Here is a 24218-nt window from a genome sequence, read left to right on the forward strand (position 1 = left end):
CGTAGCACACGTAAAATATGAAATTAACGCCCGGGCCATGCAGTAGCTCGGCGGTAACTCCAAATTGACGCGCATTGGGCCACACGTAGGCGCCTACGTGGCTTAGTAAAAGGGCCCCTCAGAGACATAAATAAAATGTAAACGCTTCACATTTTATCTACATCTCTGAGGCTGTTACATCGATCACTTAGGGTCCCTTTTACTAAGTCACTCTCAAAAGTCGCTGGCACTATTTGTAGCACGTAGGCTTCCTATGCACTGTGGCCACTTTTAGTGTGGCGGTGATATAGCCAAATTTGTATATTTACTAGGCTGTAAGGGCTCCCGCACTACTCCTGCACTAATCAGGCAGTGCGTGGCAATGTACCTATGCTACCCGATTAGCACAGGGCATGCTACTCTCCGCCCATAGACACACCTCCTGCACCAAAAAATAAAAACAAAATTTTAGTGTGAGATTAGCACATGCTGATCAGCACACTACTGCGGGATGCCTCAGCACATCCTGTGACAGTGCTTTTTGGCACGCGGTAAGCACGCTTAGTATGACCCCATAACTTGCAAAGAAGGACTATTCAGTTATATCCATATGTCTATAGTTCTTTTTTGAATGTATAATGAAGTCTAACGGGAAGAAACAACTTTATAGTTGAAATATAGCTAGATGCTAATTTAAACCTTAATAAAAGGGAAAGCCCCATTAAGTAAATTAGACCAAAAGGATATATCTTGAATATTTATTTAACAAAAATATTTTGAAGAATAAGTATTGCTATGTGAAAACATTGTGTGAACCCTTCATTTAGTAACTTGTGGCATCTGCTTGAGCAGCAATGATTTCATGAATGTTTTATGTAACTGTTGATCAGAGTCACACATTGCCTTTGAGGAATTTTGGCCCATCCTTCTATACAGAACTGCTTTTAACTCTGTGATGTTTGAGGGCATCCTTGCACTTCTAGGGGTGTGTGTACACGCAAAACATTTCATTTTGTCTAATTCCTCATGTTGTAGGTTTTTTATTGTTATTTTTTGGGGAGGGGGGTTAAACTCTCATTGCAGAGCAATTTACTTAATAGTATACAATATTGTGCAGTATTATGCAATATTGCTCAATAAATGGATGACTTCTGACAATTGTGATGTGGCACCCCCTAGCAATGCACCTGTATCTGTATTCAGGGCCCACCGTCGTAGGTTTGGGAGGTATCATCCAGCTGGGGGACAGCTCCCAAAAGGGCCTTGTTTGAACCTTAATTATAGGCCCTCTCCCTGAGTCCAGCTAATCCCTCTTCCCCATAGCTGCTACTCCTATGCCCCAGTAGACTGCCAGGATCCAGAGTATTCTACAAGTGCTCCTTTTTTAATTTCACCAAAAACAAAGTAACATGATGCGTACCTTCTTTTATAACCATACTAGTAAAAAAAAGGCCCATTTCTGACACAAATGAAATGGGCGCTAGCAAGGTTTTCCTCGGAGTGTGTATGTTTGAGAGAGAGTGTGTGTGAGCAAGTGGCAGGGAGCGGCGCATAAAAAAACTACAAGCGCAGCACCACAGAACCCCCCCCCCCCCCAGCGCATCACCCAAGCCCCCCCCCCCAGCACATCAAACACCCCCACCCGAAGCACATCAACACCCCCCCCCCCCCCCCGGGCACATCAACCCCCTCATCACCCGCTACTGCCAGTGGTAACGCTGTCCGGCCGCTGCTGCTTCTCCTGTTGAGCAGCAGCGGCCACTACAAAAAGAAAAAAAGCGATAAATGTATTTTAAACCCAGCCCAAATCTTTCACAAATGCCTGAGTCTTAAAACGCAGTCTCTGCAGCTGCTCCTCCTCTCGCCTGTCACATCGCTGCGCTCCTCTGGGGTCTTACTCCAGGGGGGGGGGGGTTCTGTGGTGCCGCGCTTGTAGTTTTTTGATGCGCCGCTCACTGCCACTTGCTCTGAAGTGGCAGGGAGCGGCACACTGACAGCTGATTCCCAGGCAGGGGGAGGAGTAGGGAAACAGGTGTTTCCCTACTCCTCCCCCTGCCTGGGAATCAGCTGGGAGTGATGTCATCCTGGCTATGGAGCCTAGTTCAGCAACTCCAGGAGCCACGGACACAGGCAGCTACTTTAGAATGTTGTTTCGATAATATAGGTTTCCCCGCCCCTTCGCCAGGACGTCCTGCAGACCTCTTTGGAGACTGACCTCTTGTCATTTCTCCTCTGTTTCCAGTGAAGTCAGCTTTCTGTTTCCCATGGTTTTCCTTCCTAAGATCACCTTCTGTAGGTATTTGATTCATAGCGAGCAATGAGAAAGTGGCGTGCGCACGAGTAGATTATGGGCGTGCCTTGCAGTTGTGTGGGCAAGTTATAGAATATTAAGACGCGTGCAACTGCCAACTTTGGGTGCAAACATTTACACCAGCTTTGATTTGATTTATTCATTTGATATACCGCATTTACACCCAAAGGCACCAAAGCAGTTCACAGCATTATAATAAAAGAAACTAAAACATTACAAAATATATCTCCCAAGAACGTTACAATACAAAAGAAGTAGCTATATAATTACGTTATAGGTTTTTATATTGTTCTAATCACATGATACTAAATCATATCAGTAAAGGAGAGACTCTGTCCCCATTAAGTCTGCCCAGCACCATCCCCGCCTCCCGCTGCCGGCTCTGCAACCCAATCTCGGCTAAGGAATGGATCCTAAGGAGCTTGGCCGGGATTGGGTGGCAGAGCCAGTGGCGGGAGGTGGGGATGGTGCTGGGCAGACTTATACGGTCTGTGCCAGAGCCAGTGGTGGGAGGCGGGACTGGTGATTGGGAGGTGGGGATGGTGCTGGGCAGACTTATACGGTCTGTGCCAGAGCCGGTGGTGGGAGGCGGGACTCTCCCCCTAATCGGTTAGTGCTTTATATAAATTTAAAGCACTATCCGATTAGGGGGAGATTTTATAAACGTTTTTCTCCATATAGAGGCTGTTTCTTATGTGGAAAAGGTCTTTTATAAAATTAACCCATGGTATATGTGCTTATAGGTATTTTCAGTGATGAGACAGCCATGTGTAGGCATTCCTAGGGGTGTAGTTTGGGTAGAGTTCTAATATATATGTTGTGGAGTAGTGGCCTAGTGGCTAAAGAACCATTCTTAACATCCAGAAAGTGCCTGGTTCAAATTCCTCTGCTGTTCCTTGTGATCTTGGGCAAGTCACTTAGAGGGGCATAATCGAAAGGGGCGCCCAAGTTTTCCTGAGGACGTCCTCGCAGGACGTCCTGGCGAAGGGGCGGGGAAACCTGTATTATCGAAACAAGATGGACGTCCATCTTTCATTTCGATAATACAATCGGGGATGCCCAAATCACGAAATTTAGGTCAACCTTAGAGATGGTTGTCCTTAGAGATGGTCGTCCCCGATTTTCGGCAATAATGGAAACCGAGGATTCCCATTTCAGAAACAACCAAATCAAAGCCATTTGGTCATGGGAGGAGCTAGCATTCGTAGTGCACTGGTCCTCCTCACATGCCAGGACACCAACCGTGCATCCTAGGGGGCACTGCAGTGGACTTCAGAAATTGCTCCCAGGTGCATAGCTCCCTTACCTTGGGTGCTGAGCCCCCACACAAAAAAACCACTACCCACAACTGTACAACACTACCATAGCACTAAGGGTTGAAGGGGGGCACCTACAAGTGGGTACAGTGGGTTTCTGGTGGGTTTTGAAGGGCTCACATTTACCACCACAAGTGTAACAGGTAGGGAGGGGGATGGGCCTGGGTCCACCTGCCTGAGGTGCATTGCACCCATTAAAAATGCTCCAGGGACCTGCATACTCCTGTCATGGAGCTGGGTATGACATTTGAGGCTGACAAAAAATATTTAAAAAAATTTTTTAGGGTGGGAGGGGGTTAATGACCACTGGGGGAGTAAGGGGAGGTTATCCCCGATTCCGTCCGGTGGTCACCTGGTTAGTTCGGGCACCTTTTTGAGGCTTGGTCATAAGACAAAATGGACCAAGTAAAGTCGCCCAAGTGCTCGTCAGGGACGCCCTTCTTTTTTCTATTATCGGTCGAGGTCGCCCATGTGTTAGGCATGCCCCAGTCCCGGATTCGCTATGGTTCTGACACGCCCCCGGGAACTTTGGTCATCCCCACAACGGAAAGCAGTTGAGGACGCCCAAAATCGGCTTTCGATTATGCCGATTTGGGCGACCCTGGGAGAAGGACGCCCATCTACCGATTTGTGTAAAAGATGGGCGCCGTTCTCTTTCGAAAATAAGCCTGCTAGGGGCGCTTTTACTAAGCTGCGTAAGCGTCTATGCACACCCAATACGCACCAAAATGGAGTTACCACCCGGTTACCGCATGGCTCTTGCGGTAATTTCATTTTTGGCATGTGTCTAATACGTGCGGCTGAAAAATAATTCTTATTTTCGAATGCGCGTAACAGACGCGCGCTAAGTGGCACTTGACATGTGTAGGTCATTTCTGCCCAGTTACCGCATGAGATTTTACCGCTAGGTCAATGGCTGGCAGTAAGGTCACAGACCCAAAATGGATGCACGGCAATTTTGATTTTGCCACACGTCCATTTTCAGCAAAAATTTTAAAATGGCCTTTTTTTACAGAAGCACTGAAAAATAGATCGGCGCACACCCAAAACCCGCACCTATACTACCACAAGCCATTTTTCAGCTCACCTTAGTAAAAGGACCCCTAGATCCTTCATTGCCTCAGGTATAAAATTAGATTGTGAGCCCTCCAGGGGCAGGCAAATATCTAGTGTATCTGAATGAAACTCACCTGAAGCAAAATTCAAATATATATGTATATTTCATAAAATAGGTGTATACATGTATAGGACATATGCACACATGCATACCTTCTCCAAAGCAGATGTAAATGTGTGTGCTAGCATTTATGCAATACAGAGGCTAGTTCTGGGAGCCTTTTTTATAAAGCTACATAAGCACCTGTATTGCCTTTATAAACTAGGCTTAAAATAGGTGCCTTTTTGAAGAGCCCATGTAGGAATCCCATTATAAAATTACTTTCTTAGGGGGTAATTTTGTAAACGTTTTTCATATGTACATGAGTAAAATTATAAAATTACCCCCATGTGTAAGTATGACCATGAAGGGAGCAGAGGTGATCTGAGGGGCAGATTTTTGATGGAGAGCAAGAAAATTCACTTTGTAGTTTTTGCATACCGCGCACACGTTCATTTATACAAGTTCTTTCATCCATCATAACCAGTGGTGTGCTGGAGCCGGCTTGCACCAGCTCGCAAGTGCCGGTTGTTAAATTTTGAAAGTTCTTGCGAGCCTGTTGTTGTGGCAGGCGAGCCAGCTCCCAGGGGCGGCGCAACCCGGCGGTAAGTGAGGTAAGCATGGCAGTAGGGCGCCACAAGCCATGCTTACCTCATCCCCCGCCGCTCTGGGGGTTTAAATTGTTGATTTACCTCCATCGCAGCAGCCGCAGTTAAAGCCCGTCTCTAGCCTTCCCTTCATTCCTGTCAGTGTCCCGCCTTCTTCAAACGTCATTTCCTCTTTCCGCAAGAGCGGGACAATGACAGGAAACAAAGGGAAGGCTAGAGACGGGCTTTCATTGCAGCTGCTGCAATGGAGGCAGAGGAGCGAGGAGAATTGTTGGGTGGGTGTGGATGGCTGTAGGGGGTCAAGGGAGCAAAGAGAATCGCTGGATGGGTATGGATGGCTGGAGGGAGGGCAGGGGAGTGGACAGAATCGCTAGGTGGGTATGGATGGCTGGAGGGGGCAGGGAAGAGGAGAGTTGCTGGACATGGATGGAGGAGAGGGAAGGGGGAGAAAAGAAATGCTGGACATGGATGGAGGGGAGGAAAGAGTGAGGAAGGAGATGAGATGAGGGGAAAAGAAGAGAGGAGAAAAACTGCACATGGATGAAGAAAATAGGCAGAAGCTGGATCCACTGGACAGTCAAGTCTGTGAAAGACCCAGCTTTTATTTACGGATGTAGGACAAGAAATGAAGAAGAAAGGCGGAAAGTAAAGAAATTAATGGAATGGAAGCCATGGAAACGGAGTTAAGAGGACAGATAGCAGCAGAATCGGATACTGGGCCAGCATGATCAGAAAAACAAAGTCACCAGACAACAAAGGTAGAAAAAAATCATTTTATTTTCAGTATAGTGTTTGGAATATGTCCACTTTGAGAATTAGGTGCTCAACATTAAAAGTTTATATTTATTTACTTATTTATGGCATTTTAACCCACAGTAAACATGAAATAGATTGCAACCTGGGATCATTAATTTTTTTTTCCTGGAGTAATGCATTGCCCCCCCAGGCTCTCTCCCCGGCTATAGCCAGCTCTGCCATTTGGGGGGCGTAGAGGTGGACGGGGGGGGGGGGGGGGGGGACCCAGGGGTGGACCGGGGAAAGAACCTATTGTTAAACATTTACCAGCACACCACTGATCATAATAGTGATTTCTGTAGCTTTGTGCACTATTTTAGAAAGACATAAGCTAGGCAACCTGTTTTACAATTACTTTCTACATCTACAAAATACAAAGCACTATGAGGTCTTTCTACCTGCGGCAAGTTCCCAATCAACATGAGCTCCCTATGCAACAAAAATGCTTACATTTTTTCTTGGAGGGGACGTGTCTGGTGGGTGGAAAATAAGCATTTCTTCACTAATCAGCGAGTTCACATTACCATGTGCTAACCGATTAACACAGGATAAGCATGTGAGTCCTTACCACCTATAAAATAGGTGAAAATAAGAGTAGCCATACTGGGTCAGACCAATGGTCCATCTAGCCCAGTATCCTGTTTTCCAAACAGTGGCCACACTCCATACTACAAATCCCAGGGCAAGCAGTTGCTTCTCATGACTGTCTCAATAGCAAACTATGGACTTTTCCTCCAGTAATTTGTCCAAACCTTTTTTTAAGTTTTCACACGCTAATAATTTGTCATGGTTGCACGCTGATGCAACATTAGCATGTGGCCTTTAATGGAACAAACTGAAAATCAGCAATTTTCTTGCTATGGCATAAATGGCCTTAGTGTGAAAAACTCGTGTAAGGGTGCGCTAAGGCCAACTTTTACAACAACTTCGTAAAAGTACCTCTTCATATATGCAATTACAATTAACTCATTCATTTATTCACAAATGTGTCAAACATTACAGATATCCTTTAGTGGTTTATTGTAGGAGAATCATGCTGGCTCCATCAGACAAAAAAAAAGAAAACAAAACAAAAAAACAGATCAATGCTTATGCCCTGTTAAAAAATCCCCACTGTACCAGTGGGGGCAATTCAGATTTCACTGCCTCGAAAAGGATGATGTAGACAGAAATGTTATAATTAGCACCCTGGAATTCACACTCACATTCCCTAATTTTTAGATCCAAGTCCACAGCCCCAGTTGTACTGACAAGTGTAGGACACAAGGCCCAAGTGTTATAAAAAATAGAATCAAATTTATTACAAGCCACGGTAAATAAATAATGACACAGACAACTTTGAGTGGAGAAGTAGTCTAATGGTTATTGCAATGGCCCATGAACCTAGGAAGCTAGGTTTGATTCCCACTGTAGCTCCTTGTTACTCTGGGCAAGTCCTTAACCTTCCATTGCTACAGGTACAACATAAGGACCTGTATATAATATGTGAACCACTTTAGAAAGGCGGTAGATCAAATTCCAACCCCTTTATACTACTACTACTACATATCATTTCTAAAGCACTACTAGACTTACGCAGCACTGTACACTTGAACATGAAGAGACAGTCCCTGCTCGTCAGAGCTTACAATCTAATTAGGACAGACAAACAGGACAAACAAGAGATAAGGGAATATTAAAGTGAGGATGATAAAATAAGGGTTCTGAACAAGTGAATAAGGTTTAGGAGTTAAAAGCTGCATCAAAAAGGTGGGCTTTTAGCTTAGATTTGAAGACTGGCAGAGATGGAGCTTGACGTACCGGCTCAGGAAGTCTATTCCAGGCATAAGGTGCAGCAAGATAAAAGGAACGGAGTCTGGAGTTAGCAGTGGAGGAGAAGGGTGCAGATAAGAGAGATTTACCCAATGAACAGAGTTCCCGGGGAGGAATGTAGAGAGAGATGAAAGTGAAGAGGTACTGAGGAGCTGCAGAGTGAATGCACTTAAAGGTCAATAAGAGGAGTTTGAACTGTATGCGGAAACGCATAGGAAGCCAGTGAAGTGACTTGAGGAGAGGGCTGATATGAGCATAACGACACTGGCGGAATATTAGTCGTGCAGCAGAATTTTGAACACATTGAAGAGGAGAGAGATGGTTAAGTGGGAGACCTGTGAGAAGCAAGTTGCAATAGTCTAAGCGAGAGGTGAATCAAAGACCGAATCAGAACAGGGCCTTAGAGGCCCTTTTATCAAGTGGTGGTAAGGTTACCTCACGGGTAGCACACGGCAAAACAACACTACTCCTGGGCGCACCCAGCATTTATTTTCTGTTTTCCGGGTGTCATTTCCTGTGCCAGAAAATAATTTTGTATTTTCTAACACAGGGAGTGAGGAGTAGGCGTGACCGGTGGTGCTGCCCAGGTTAGCTCGTGAACCATTACCGCCTTCTAAATAGGAGGCAGTAAGGACTCAGGCAGTAAATGGGTGTGCACTAATTTTTATATTAGCACGTGACCATCAACAACCTCCATTTAAAAAATAGCCTTTTTACCACAGCTTGGTGAAAGAACCCCTAAGTAACTTAGGAAAAGTAAAAATAACACAGAGTAAATGCACATTTAACCTAGGCCTCAAATAAAACCTTCTGATTATCTCCCCATTACGTTAAAGAGCTTGGCTACAACCTGATAAGGGAGGCATTCTGCAGGTGTTGGCAATGTCAGATCCACAATGGCTATTTGCTATGGACATAGGAGCCAACTTTTCAGAATTATTAGGGGTGCTAAACCAAATGGAAATAACCCCTCCCTGGACACATACAAGGAAGTTTCTCAATATTGGGGGTGCTCAAGCACCCACACCACCCACAGAGCCGGCTCCTATGGCTATGGAGTTCCTCTCACTAGTACGCAGGCAAAAAGATGCAGTGCGGTCTTTGCAGGAACACTGATATTTTACAAGTAGAGAGATGACAATATGGGACAACTTGCTCAGTTCCAGTGATAACACTAGACCCAGTGACAACACTAGATCAATACTGTCCTTCAAGGTCCTGTGAAGGACATAGTCCATACGCACCGCTCCTTGTTCTGGACCTTCAGACCCTGCAAACCACATGGACATCCAGTTTGCATCATTATGGATGAAATTCTAAGACCCCAGACTCTGAACAGTCTAGTCACATGGGTGCTGCAGCCCTCCTCCATGCCCAAGCTCTGAAGGGTTCGGTAGGTCTGACCTGAGTTCTCAACATAGTACAAGAGAATAAGGTTGAAATCCTTGTCAGGTGATCCGAGCAGTCCTTGAACAACTTCTTGGAAGAAGCAGCTCTTTTGGGACACAGCACTGTCTATAGTAATAGCAGAAAGTTGTTAAACCAAGCTCTCACAGTAGTTATATAAGCAAGGGCCTAGCCACAACATATCCACTGTTTCCCAGGATTTTTCTTGGCCCTGCAAGCCCTGCCAAGGATGTTCTTATGAAGGATCTCTTTATTTCAGGACCTAAGGGGATGAATACAAAACAGAGAGAAATAGTAAAGATGCACAATGAAAAGCACAAAACTTAAGGTGTGGTATTCAGTACCCTTGTTCCGATTGCCACTTTACAGCTTTAAAAACAAATACCTCCATTGTAATGCTCCTGTTATTTCCTTGTATATTCCATCAACCTCATACTTAGTTTTTTGAATTTCCTTAATCTTGGAATCAAATTTCTTCAACTTGTGGCCAAACGGGCTGTAAAGATATATACTTATTATTATTTTTGTTTCCTAATGTTAAATAATGCCGATTCCATATTCACTTTAAGCGGTGATGTATTGGAAAATGTAAATAAATAATTAAAAAAAAAAAAAGCTTTACTACTAGATAATTAATTGTCTAAGACTGAAGTTCCAAACCTTCGTCAAATGCAAAAACATGTATTGAAATGAGATGCAGTAACAACAGAGCTTCATACAAGAACTAAGCAGTTAAATTAAACTGAAGAAAAAAAATATACCAGCCTACCTTAATATTTGTTTTCTTTCCATTCATGTTCCAGCAAACTTCTCTCATCAGACAAAGCATTTGAGAACTTGTACCCAATTGACTAAACCGAGTATTTTATTTTATGACGTAAATTGTGTAAGGGTAAGGATTATGCATTTGATGTGCTGTATCTGAGTTGGACACAATAAAATCCTGATTTTTTTTAAATAGGACCCCCATGTGAAAAGTCAAAAAAGGCATGGTAGATGCCTAGGTGCCTTTATTAAATAGATATCCAGATCCAGTCTTGAGAATGTCCAAAATAGATGCCAACGCCCACATTTATACCTGTTCCAAGGCAGGTGTAAATGTACATGTGTGTGTGTTTCTAATTGCATATTTTATTAAATACCAACACATATTGCAACTTTGTGTCTACTCCACCCAAATTACACCTCTTGTTATCATGTGTACCCCCCTGCACTCCCACAGGCCAAAAAAATCCCCTGTTGGTCCAGTGGACCACATCCCAACCCCCCCTCCCCGAGCCCTAAAAAGCCCTGGTGGTCCAGTGGACCTCTTCTCAAGCCCCCCCCCCCCCTCTTAAAAAAAGCTCATGGTGGTCTGGTGATCCGCTCTCCCCTCTAGTCCACATGCCTCAACGGTTGGAGGCGGGAGAGCAGGAGCAGTGCCTCCTCCTTCCTCCCTCTGGGCCCACCTTCTTAAAATCTTGGCACCCAGACCCTCTACCTTTTGCATCCTGAGATGCACTGGGAGGGACTAAGCACCATATGAGCTGGTGGTGGGAGGCGGAACTGGTAGTTGGGAGGTGGGGATAGTGCTGGGCAGACTTATACGGTCTGTGCCAGAGCTGGTGGTGGGAGGTGGGACTGGTAGCTGGGAGGCAGAGATAGTGCTGGGCAGACTTATACGGTCTGTGCCAGAACTGGTGGTGGGAGGCGGGAATAGTGCTGGCCAGACTTATACGGTCTGTGCCCTGAAGAGGACAGGTACAAATAAAAAGTAACACATATGAATTTATCTTGTTGGGCAGACTGGATGGACCGTGCAGGTCTTTTTCTGCCGTCATCTACTATGTTACTATGTTTCACGTTGCTTTGGCCTGATGAAGGAAATTGGTCCCAGAAAAGCCATTCACAAATACATTTGGTTGTTTTTCTTTGAAAATGAATTCTGTAAAAAAAATAATTTATTTGCATTAATAATTTCATTTAATTCAATATTTCCTTAAGTAATAAACTAAGGGGTTAAATTACACTTCCCAGTGGGATCAGCAATCATCAAAGCTTTAACCTTCTCTCCTGTTCATCCACACATTTTTACAAATACCCATAATGTAATTGTGTTATAAAAATCTACCTAAGGGATAGTAAATCTCACATTTAGTTAGCTTATTGTTTGAAAAAGCATGATCCAAACATTAGGGGACTCTTTTACAAAGCTAGCACTGGAGGTAGTTCCACCCCTAGCATATGGCATTTCCAGCGCTAGCATAAATATTGCAAAAATATTTCCGCAGGGGGTTACCCAGCGGTAATCGGGCAGTTCCACGTGATACCCAGTTACTGCTGGCTTAGCGCAGGAGCCCTCACCGCCATCTCAATGGGTGGCAGTAAGTGTCCCCCCCCCCCCCCCCCCCCCCCCCCCCCCCCCCACACACACACACACACACACACACATGGCCACGTGGTAAGAGCAATCTTACCACACGGCTATGTCTTTTTTCGGCCTTTTTACCTGTTGCAGTAAAAAGGACCTCGGCGTGCAGCAGAAACAGCCCTTACTGCTAGCGCAGGGCACTTTTTACCACAGCTTAGTAAAAGGGCCCCTTGGTATGTAAATGTGAGATTTACTCTCTTCAGATAGGTTTTTATTAAAATGATTGAATTATAGAAATAAAAGATGATTAAATTGACTGTAGCTAAGACTGAAACCATAACATTGGCAAGAAGTTTCAAACTTGTACTATTTCAAGCCTTTGGTGTTTGATAACATATATCCAGTATATACGCAGGTATTTACCTTCAGCAGTAAAATTCAGTTGAGCAGGGTACTGTATGTGTAGTATGTGTGTTATTATTATTATTATTTTTTAACTGTAGCTAATTTGCAAATCAGTCACAGACGGCTGTGGGAAGCTCATGGCAGCTTCACTGAGTCAGCAGGACTTTAAAATATGGCTCTGCACTGGAAAGATGATTTAATCTTAACATATTTGTGTCATTATTGTAAGTATCACCCTCTATGTGAATCAATTTTAGGATAATTCCAAAGAACAAAAAATTACATCTACATTCTTTTTTAAAATGAGATAAAATTAAGAAATGCAGACACAAATGAATGTGACATTCTTTCATCTTTCAAACAGAGTGTGTGCACTCCAAAGAATTAAGCCCCTATCCCTTAAACAGCTTTTTAAAATTTACTGTAGGGAAACTATTGCCATGCATATCAATAGACAGACAGACATCAGAAATAAACTCATTCTCCTGTCAAGTATCTGTCAGTTGTGAAGCTGAACATTACAAATGATTTAGATCAAGACTGACCATGATTATCCAACTAATTCCAATTCAAATATTTTCTTATCTGAACCAAACTGGAAAACGTTCTCTCATTCCTTCCCCAAAATATATATTTTATTATTATTTCAAAAGAAAAAAACATGTGGAATTCATATTCAGAAACGTCATGTGGCTGAAAGATGGTACCCACTCATAAGAATGCCACCTTCCCACCAAGGAACAGCTAACCTCTGGCAATATAGCTTTCTATTCAGCCAAAAGTTACCATTTTAAAATTTAGAGGGATTGAGGTGGGAGTCAGCCAGTGGTGTGCTGGAGCGGGCTCTCATGGGCTCGCGAGAGCCGTTTGTTAAGTTTTTAAGAATTTTGGGAGCCGGTTGTTAAAGTAGGCCTCCCCATGGCTATTCTAACAACTGACTCCCAAAATGTAGGCTTGGGCCCCCTCCTGAATTCTCTTTTACTTTGCTGGCAGTGATGCTGGCCCCACCAGCCAAGTAAATAGACTGCTGCTGCTGCTCCCTGCTCCTTGTTTCTGACTCTAAGCATCAGGCTGGCACTTTTCATGCAAGAGCAAGAAGGTTCCATCATGCTTCTCAGAGCCAGAAACAAGCAGCAGAGAATGGTGGCAGTCCATTTATTGGCTGGTGGGGCTCGGCAAAGGTATGCCTAGCGTGCCTGCACAAGGGAGGGGAGAGAGAGGCATGTATCCCCCCCCCCCCCCCCCCCAAATTTCAGGGCCGGTTATGGCCGGAGAGAGAGCCCATTGTTAAAATTTTATCAGCACACCCCTGGAGTGAGCCAAAATTTTATTTGGAAACCAGTGATGTTCAGCTGTTATTTGTATATGTTCTCTGTGTATTCAATGCCTTCAGTGCACCTAAATATGGTGTCCTTTTACTAATGGAAGTTAAGCCCTAACAATCACTTAACATTTGAGAAACAGGCTACTGCAAAACAGGTTAAAGTGTTTTAGGGTATTTTGCCTGTTAACACACTCTAACTCCTGTGTTAGCTATTTGTAAAATTATTTTTGGGAGGGGCTGGAGAATAGGCATGAAACATTAACCAGCTAGTATCTTCACAGTAGGGTGCAGTAACTGGCTAATGCCGAGTTAAGAACATAAGTGTTGCCATACTGGGACAGACTGAAGGTCCATCAAGCCCAGTATCCTGTTTCAACAGTAGTCAATATGGGTTCCAAGTACCTGTCTTCTGGACTTTTCTTTTAGGAAATTATTGAAACCTTTTTAAAACCTTGTTAAGCTAACTACTTTTACCACATTCTCTGCCAATGAATTCCAGAATTTAATTACACATTGAGGGAGGAAATATTTTCTCCAGTTTGTTTTAAATTTACTACCCAGTAGATTCATAGCACCCTAGTCCTAGTATTATTGGAAAGAGTTTCACATCTACCCATTCTACTCCACTCAGTATTTTATAGACCTATATCATATCTCCCCTCAGCTGTCTCTTCTCCAAGCTGAAGAGCCCTAACCACTTTAGTCTTTCCTCATAAACATAAATAAATAGAAAACGGAGGCCTGTCAGTTCGCAGGAGATCTTCCAAGTCCAAATTTGACTCTAAACCTCTTTAGGACTGATATTCAGCCTGTGGACTCCTTCCATTACTTAGGCTCCTTCCATTACTATCCTTGATTCCCAACTTTCTTTTTCTGCTCAAAAATCTATTGTAAGGTTCATTCTACATCCTTCAACAGCTACGCTCATTCAGACAGTATGTTGGCCATGATACCCTCCACTCTCTTATTCTCTCTATTGATTACCAGACTAGATTACTGTAATATACAGTGCACTCCATTTAAGTGCACGTCGGATAAGCGCATGCTGTTTAACTACATGCCGTACTTCGCTCTCGTTTTTGGCACCATCAATTTCTATGGGGAAAAACTTTGGTTTAGCGCACCACTGATAAGTGTAAGATTCGCTTATATGCATGGTTCAAGACTGCTCCTCTGCAGGAAAGGCTCTGCATAAGCGCACACAGAATATGGAAGCCGATTGGTGCGTGACAACCAACAAGATTTCAAATTTACTGCCCCTTTAACTGCCACAAGCAGAATAAGCAAAGAATGTTGTTAGAGCATACACTGTGGTTGTTGTCATCGTCATCGCGGCGGAACTGTAACTGGCTGAACGAATAGAAGTTCTTAAAAATTAGAAAACAAAGTCAAGCATCTATTGCTAAAGAATATGGTGTCAATCCCAGTCAAATTTCACGTGCCTTGAAGCAGAAAAAAACAGCTTCTGGAAGACTGGCAAAACAATACAAATCCACAACAGAAACGAAAACGGGAGGGAAAAGCTGAGGAGGTAGAAGATGCTCTTCTTCAGTCGTTTTCTCGAGTCAGGAGCAGACCGTTTCCTGTCAGTGGTCCACTGCTTATGGAGAAGCTAACCAGCTAGCTGAAAGTCTTGGACTAACTGAATTCAAAGCCACTGTTGAATGGTTGGAAAGATGGAAGGAGAGGAACAGCATAAAATTCAAGAAATAGCATGGTGAGAAACTACTACTACTACTATTTAGCATTTCTATAGCGCTACAAGGCATACACAGCGCTGCACAAACATAGAAGAAAGTCAGTCCCTGCTCAAAGAGCTTACAATCTAATAGACAAGACGCTGATGACTTTGGTGCTGAAAATTGGGTTGCTTCAGTTCTTCCTACCATCTTGAACGAGTTTGCACCTCGTGACATTTTCAATGCTGACAAAAATGGTCTCTACTGGCGAGCGATTCCTGATGGAACACTTGCATTCAAACATGCTGAAACTACTGGAGATAAAACGTCGAAGGACTGACTGACGATCCTCCTTTGCTGCAATATGGGCGGGAATGAGAAGTTGGAACCACTCGTCATTGGAAAGAGCAAACAGCCTCATTGCTTCAAGAAAGTTAAGCGACTTCCTGTGTCATACAAGGCTAATGCAAATTCATGGATGACTGGGGAAATTTGGAAGCAATGGTTAAAGAAATTAGACACTAGAATGCAGGCACAAAAGCGTCAGATTTTGCTGCTTTGTGATAATTGCTGCACACAGGGATGATGTCAGACTGTCTAACGTCAAGGTGGTCTTCCTGCCACCAAACACTACCACTCTGATCCAACCTATGGATCAGGGCATAATAGCCAATTTCAAATGACATTATCGGGCTCTTATGCTACGTCGTCTGATGAGCGTTATTAATGACCAGACTGGCAAGGATAAACATGCTGTTGAACTGGCTCATAATCTATCACTGTTGGATCCCCTACATATGCAGAAAGAAGCCAGGAATCATGTTGCACAGGCAACCATTGTGAACTGCTACAAGTGGGCAAGCTTTGTTAAGGATGTGGAGAGGTTATTGGCATCCCAGCCGGTGTTACTGAAGAGGAGTTTCATCACTACGTAGCTGTTGATTACGATCTAAAAACAGCTGACGACAGCACTGATGTCGAGATATGTGCCTACACGCAGCCAACAACTGCTGATGATGAAACAGAGGATGAAATGAGCAGCGAGGCATATGCTGATGAAATTCAACAACCTCTTCCTGTCACTTTTGCAAGAGCGCTGGAAAGTCTCAACACCATGCAGGCCTATCTGGAGGCCACTGGATGTCAGTGCTATGACAGTTTTTACCGTCTGGCAGACATGGTCTATGGAACTCACAGACCCAATAGTGTACAGAGGACTATAACTGATTACTTCAAGTAAGCCTAACATCAGTTAACAGAGACTGTATACTGTATGTATAATAAAAAAAAAAAACAGTACTGTACATATGTTTATCAGATGTCAAGCTTCTTTGGGTCACAATGGTTAAATGCATGCTCCGGTTAACTGCATGCATTTCTTTGGTCCCAGACCCTTGCACTTAAGCGGATTGCACTATATTCTATCTAGGTTGCCCTTGTGCACACCTAATGAAATTGCAATCTCTTCAAAATTCAGCTATCAGACTTCTTTGTCATGCCTAATGATATGATTTTATTTCCCCTTTAATTCAAGGTCACCATTGGCTTCTAGTTGAACAGCGTATAATATTCAAAGTTATTATGCTTACTTTTAAGTCACTTAGGTTAGGCCTTCTTCTCTACCTCTCATCTCTCATTATTCCATATTCCCCCTTCCATTTGCTCTACTAAATAAATGATCACCGCCTAGTATTACCTGGTCCTAAACAGGCCTACTTAGAAACAACCTGACATTGTGCGTCTTCTTTTTTGTTATTATTATTATTTATTTTTTAAGCTGCCCTTTCCTTATGGAATTCTTTGCCCCTTTCCATTTGAGTTGACCTATCCCTTAAAAAATTTAAATCCGCCTTATAAACCTGGCTTTTTCATCATGGATTTGACTCCACCTAGGCTCATTGCAATCTTCTGTCTTCTATGTTTATGTTCTCCTATTCTTTCTTTTCCTTACTCTCCTCCCATCCCTATCCTTCACAGTGAGTCAGTGGTATTGCCGGACTGGTGCACAACAAAGCGACAGTAGCTCTACCACCGCTTTGTAAAAGGGCCCTTTAATTACCTCACTAGTTTTCCCTTTTCTAGAACACTTAAAAATATGTTAAAAATCAGCGGTCCCAGCACTGGCCCCTGGGGAACTTTAACCCTACTCTCTGTTTCTATCTTTTAACTAGTTAAGTGGTCCTGGCACCATTACCTCCTGAACCAGATCATGCGCTCCACTAAGGACTTGGTCTAGAATTGTTCCCCCTCTTGTTGGTTCCTGTACTAGCTGCTCCAGTCCTTGATTTCATCAAGGAATTTTACCTCCCTAGCATGTCCTGATGTTACATTTAACCAGTTAATATCGGTAATTGAAATCACCCATTATTATTGTGTTACCCACTTTGTTAGCTTCCCTAATCTCTGATAACATTTCTGCATGTCTGTTCATCCTGGGCAAGTGGATGGTAGTACACTCCTGTCACCATCCTTTTCTCCTTTACATATGGAATTTCTATCCATAGGGATTCCAAGATGTGTTTTGTATCCTGCAGAATTTTTAGTCTATTCAATTCAAAGCCCTCCTTAATTTATAATGCTACTCCTGCACAAATTCAATCCATCCTATCATTGATCTGGTATGACAATATCCCATTAGTTACCTCAGAGATGCCTATTATATCTATCTTTTCATGTAGTGCAATATATTTTAACTCTCCCATCTTATTTTTTAGGCTCCTGGCATTTCCATATAGACATTTCAAACAATGTTTGTTGTTCCAACTTGCTTAGAATTTGAAAGTGATAATATGCAATCTTTAAAATCTGTCTGCTCTTTACTTAAAGACACCTAGAGGCATATTTTCAAAGCATTTAAACTTACAAAGTTCCATAGGTTACTATAACTTTGTAAGTCTTAAGTGTTTTGCAAACGAACACCGTTGTCTACCAAGGTCTCTATTGCAACCTCGTTATCAGGAAGTCCTATCTTCCCTGTTTTGGTGAGATACCTTGTTCCAAATCATGCACTGTTTAGAGACTGTTGGCCTTCCCCCAGTTTCTAGTTTAAAAACTGCTCTATCTTCTTCCCAAAAATGTTACCCAGATAAATCTAAAACCCTCCTCCCTATACCATTGCCTCATCCACACATTGAGACTCCAGAGCTCTGCCTGCCTCTTGGGTCCTGCGTACGTTACTGGAAGCATTTCTAAAAATGCTACCATGGAGGTTCTGCATTTGAGCTTTCTACTTAAGAGCCTAAATTTGGCTTCCAGAACCTCCTTCCCACATTTTCCTATGTCATTGGTACCCACATGTGCCAAGACAGTAAGCTGCTCTCCAACAATGTAAAATTTTATCTGGGTGATGCGTGAGGTTCGCCACCTTTGCACCACGCAGGCAAGTGACCAAGCAATCCTCACATCCACCAGCCTAATGATTGAATCTCCAACTACAATGGCTGTCCTAATCCTTCCCTTCTGGGCAGAAGCCCCTGGAGACACATCCTCAGTACAAGAAGATATTGTATCCCCTGAAGGGCAGGTCCTTGCTATAGGATCACTTCCTGCCCTTCAGGAGACCTTTCTTCTCCATGGCAGCACAGAAGTTGCCAGAATAAAAGTTGAGGTTATTTTACAGTGATTTTTTTGGCCCTAACAAAACTTATGCTGTAACACAAGCAAGGCTATGGTATTTGCATCTCATTACTATGGAACCCGTAGTGACTTAAATACCTCAGCAGTACATTTTGTCAAGCTCTATTAGGGCCCTTGAAGTCACGTTAAGGGGCAAGTAACAAGACTCAAATCCCTAACGTAGATTGATAACTTCTCCCTTAATATCAGATTTCAATCTTCAGTATTTATAAATATTTCTTCATATGTCACTTTTCAAAAAAACTTGGAGAATTTATAGCATCATTCCTACTCAACCAAAAAATATTGTTAAAAATGAGATATCATGCAAAACTTGTCTTAAATGAAGGCCAATGCAGTCCACTGAATAAATCTTCACAAAATCCCATGTATGGGTTAGGTATAATACATACTTTAGTATAGTAGTTTATTTTAGCTGTGTAGGTTTTCTGTGGAGTATAATTTATTCTGACTTGGGGAGAGTTTTACTGCACAGAAAATCTGCTCAAAGCAGGAAGAAAAGGATGAACTGAGTTTATCTTATTTCCATGTTAATACATGCAAATGAGCTGTATATGGACTAACTTCTAATGCAACAAAGTGCACCAAGGATTTCTGCATATTTTTACTCAATTTTAATGCTGAAATTATAATTCATTTCCTGAGGAGAATAAAGTTTTACTTCATTTTACTTCTAGGGGAAGGTAAATGAAACTTAAACAATCACCTACCAACGAGATCTGGAATGTCTAAGTTGGGAACCCTGAGGACACTATTTTCAGTCTCATGACTCTCGCAAACAAACATCCTAAATCTGGACCCTAGGGCTGAATAATCGCATAGGAACATAGAAAGGCGTGTTAAGGACGGGATCTGGGCATTCCTAACACTTAGGAAAAGAAAGAATAGGAGAACATAAACACTTGGACGTTTTTCTGCCATAATGGAACAAAACAAAAACATTTTGGTGTAGACCTGTTTTATTAATGACTATTCCACAAAAAAGTGCCCTAAATGACCACTGGAGGGAATCAGGAATGACCGCCCCCATTTCTCCCCTAGTGGTTACTAAACCCCTCCAACCACACCCCCCCCCCCCCACAGTCACACACACACAAAATGTGATTAAAAACATAACTACATAACTTACCAGCCTCTATGCCAGCCTCAGATGTTATACTCAGGTCCATTAGATCAGCAGGCAGGTCCCTAGAATAGTCTAGTGGTGAGTACAGTACAGTGCAGTGCAGACAGGTGAACCCAGGCCCATACCTTCCTCTCCCTGTTACACTTGTGGTAGAAACTGTGAGCCTTCCAAAACTCACCAGAAACCCACTGTACCCATATATAGGTGCTCCCTTCAGCCATAAGGGCTACTGTAGTGGTGTTCAGTTGGGGTTAGTGGATTTTGGGGGGCTTAGCAGACAAGATAAAGGAGCAATGGTGAGATGTGTACCTGGGAACATAGTAAGGTGGAGGGGCATAATCGAACGTGGGCGCTCATCTATAAGGGCGCCCATCTCTAGGGGCGGCCCCAGAAAGAAGCGTTCCCGACCATATAATCGAAGCAAGATGGCCGGCCATCTTTAGTTTCAATAATACGGTCGGGGCTGACCAAATCTCAACATTTGGGTCGCCTTTAGAGATTGCCGGCGTTAGAGATGGCCGCCACTGGTTTTCGCTGATAATGGAAACTAATGGCGGCCATCTTAAACCTGGCCAAACCCAAGCCATTTGGTCGTGGGAGGAGCCAGCATTTGTAGTGCACTGGTCCCACTCACATGCCAGGACACCAACTGGGCACCATAGGGGGCACTGCAGTGGACTTCATAACTTGCTCCCAGGTACATAGCTTCCTTACCTTGTGTGCTGAGCCCCCCCAAACCCCCCCCAACACCCACTCCCCACAACTGTATAACACTACCATAGACCTTAGAGGGTAAAGAGGGGCACCTAAATGTGGGTACAGTGGGTTTCGGGTGGGTTTTGGAGGGCTCCCATTTACCACCACAAGTGTAACAGGTAGGGGGGATGGGCCTGGGTCTGCCTGCCTGAAGTGCACTGTAGTACCCACTAAAAACTGCCCCAGGGACCTGCATGGTGCTGTGATGGAGCTGGGTATGACATTTGAGGCTCGCATAGAGGCTGGCAAAAAAATGTTTTTAATTTTTTTTTTGGGTGGGAGGAGGTTGGTGACCACTGGGGGAGTAAGGGGAGGTCATCCCCAATTCCCTCCGGTAGTCATCTGGTAATTAAGGGCACATTTTTGTGGCTTGGTTGTGAACAAAAAAGGACCAAGTAAAATCGGCCAAATGCTTGTCAGAGCCGGCCTTCTTTTTTCCATTATCGGCCGAGGCCGGCCATCTTTTAACCACGCCCCTGTCCCGCCTTTGGTACACTGCCGACACACCCCCTTGAACTTTGGCCGGCCCTGCGACGCAAAGCAGTTGAAGCCGTCCAAAATCGGCATTTGATTATACCGATTTAGCTGGCCTTAGGAGAAGGCCGGCCATCTCCCCATTTGTGTCAGAAGATGGCCGCCCTTCTCCTTCGAAAATAAGCAGGATAGCACCCTTACGAACAAGAACCCCACAAAGGCATAACTCGATACCATGGTTGAATGATGAACTGAAAAAATTAAAAACACAATCCAGGAAACTCAAATGAGCATGGAAAATCAAAAGATGAACACTCACTCAACAAATGGAAACAAATACAAAGAAAATATAAATACGCAATAAGACATACCAAAATGTCATACTATAAAAATAAAATAGGGCCAGATTATAAAGACACGAAGAAACTATACCAGTTCGTGAACAAACTACTAGACACCACCTTGATCACCACAACCAACACAGACATCCCATCAGCAGACGAACTTGCCAAATACTTCAATGAAAAAATTGCAATCCTACGCAACACATTACCTCAGGACACCACTGATATCGAAAACTTCATCAATGGTTTGGACTCAACCCTTGGAGAATACCCAGCGGACAGAACCTAGTCAAACTTTGCCCTCCTCACTGCCAAAACAGTTAACCAGGTGATCAGTAGGTTCTCCGACACTCACTGTAAATTGGACACCTGCCCCAGCTACCAAAAAAAATCTGCCCCCAACCGCTTCATAGCTGACCTCACATCCCACCTAAACTACATGCTCCAACAAGGTCTCTTCCCTAAGGAAAATGGCAATATCCTACTCACCCCAATACCAAAAGATATCAAGAAAAAACAAACAAAATCACAAACTACCGCCCAGTAGCATCTATCCCACTGGTAGTCAAATTGATGGAAAGTATGGTAACCAAACAACTTACTGATTATATAAACAAATTCTCAATATTACATGAGTCACAATCAGGATTTCGCTTCCTCCATAGAACTGAAACAGTATTAATTACTCTCCTAGCCAAATTCAAGCAGGAAATAGCAACAGGAAAAAGCATACTTCTCCTCCAATTCGACATGTCTAGTGCATTTGACATGGTAAACCACAACATATTACTAAGACTCCTGGATTACTTCAGGATTGGTGGAACAATACTTAGTTGGATCAAAGGTTTCCTAACCACTAGATCATATCAAGTGGAATCAAATGCAAACATATCTTCATTGTGGAAAGCAGACTGCAGAGTACCTCAAGGATCACCATTATCACTGATCCTTTTCAACTTAATGATGACCCCACTAGCCAAGCCCTTATCCAACCAAGGCCTTAACCCTTTCATCTATGCAGATGATGTCACAATTTACATTCCTTACAAGCGTGATCCGACAGAAATCACCAATGAAATCAATCTAAGCTTGAACATTATGAACTCACGGGCAAATGCATTTCAATTAAAACTCAATACGGAAAAAACACACTGTCTCATCCTTTCATCCCAACACAATGCGAACAAACCCACAAATATAAACACCCCAGACTACACCCTCCCTATCTCAGATAGACTGAAAATGCTTGGTGTTACAATCGACCAAAACCTTACACTGGAGAGTGTGAGAAACAGGGAAACTACAGGTCCCAGGGTGCATTGCAAGATAGGAGGAAGGAGAAACAGGGAAACTACAGGTCGCAGGGTGCAAAGCAGGATGGTAGGAAGCAGAAACAGGGAAACTACAGGTCCCAGAATGCATTGCAAGATAGGAGGCATCAGGACAGGGAAAATCTTCAGATTCAGGAGAAGGGAGGAGAGGGGCTTGATTGGGAAATGGAATCAGCTGAGGAGAGTGTGGAACAACCGAGCGAGGGGGTGGAGAATGAGGGGATGGAATGGGAGGAGTTAGAACAAGTAGAGGGAGAAGAATTGGAAGAGGAGATGGAGGTAGGGGCAGGAGTTACTGGGGGAGAAGAGTGACTACTGGAAGTGCCCAAGGGAAAACAACAATTGTATTTGTTCTTTACCGGAATTGGTGAATGCCTTACGGTACTATAGTATAGTAACATAGTAGATGACGGCAGAAAAAGACCTGCATGGTCCATCCAGTCTGCCCAACAAGATAAACTCATATGTGCTACTTTTTGTGTATACCCTACTTTGATTTGTACCTGTCCTGTTCAGGGCACAGACCATATAAGTCCGCCCAGCACTATCCCCTCCTCCCAACCACCAGCCCCACCTCCCACCACCGGCTCTGGCACAAACCGTATAAGTCTGCCCAGCACTATCCCTGCCTCCCAACCACCAGCCCCGCCTCCCCCCACCGGCTCTGCCACCCAATCTCGGCTAAGCTCCTAAGGATCCATTCCTTCTGAACAGGATTCCTTTATGTTTATCCCACGCATGTTTGAATTCCGTTACCGTTTTCATTTCCACCACCTCCCGCGGGAGGGCATTCCAAGCATCCACCACTCTCTCCATGAAAAAATGCTTCCTGACATTTGTAAGCCACATTGAGCCTGTAAATAGGTGGGAAAATGTGGGATACAAATGTAACAAATAAATAAATAAAATAGTATATCTAGATTTTCAAAAAGCTATTGATAAAGTTCCTCATGATAGACTAATGAGAAAATTAGTCTATGGATATGAGGCAAGGTTCTGGTGAGGATTAGGAATTGGTTATTCGACAGAAAACAGAGGGTAGGGTTAAATGGTCACTTCTCTCAATGGAGAAGGGTGAATAGTGTAGTGTCACAGTGCTAATTAACATATTTATAAATGATATGGAAATTAGAATAACGAGTGAGGAGATTAAAGTTGCAGAGGACACAAAACTATTCAAGGTTATTAAAACATGTGTGGACTGTGAAATATTGCAAGAAGACCTTAGGAAATTGGAAGACTGGGTATCCAAATGGCAGATGAAATTTAATGTGGACAAATTCAAGGTGATGCACTTTGGAAAAAATAATCTGAATCATAGTTACCTGATGCTAAATTCAATCTTGGAGGTCAGCACTCAAGAAAAAGATCTATGTGTCGTTTTAGATAGTACGCTGACATCTTCTGCT

At 43.4% G+C, this 24218-nt stretch overlaps 1 protein-coding gene across 1 annotated transcript in view; it reads left to right on the forward strand.

Moving 5' to 3' along the window:
• The window catches only part of LOC115462091 (phospholipid-transporting ATPase ABCA1-like), a 451679-nt gene that overhangs the window by 247006 nt on the left and 180455 nt on the right, over positions 1–24218 (forward strand).

The sequence above is a fragment of the Microcaecilia unicolor genome, chromosome 2, assembly GCF_901765095.1.
Source record: "Microcaecilia unicolor chromosome 2, aMicUni1.1, whole genome shotgun sequence".
NCBI classification, from domain to species: Eukaryota; Metazoa; Chordata; class Amphibia; order Gymnophiona; family Siphonopidae; genus Microcaecilia; species Microcaecilia unicolor.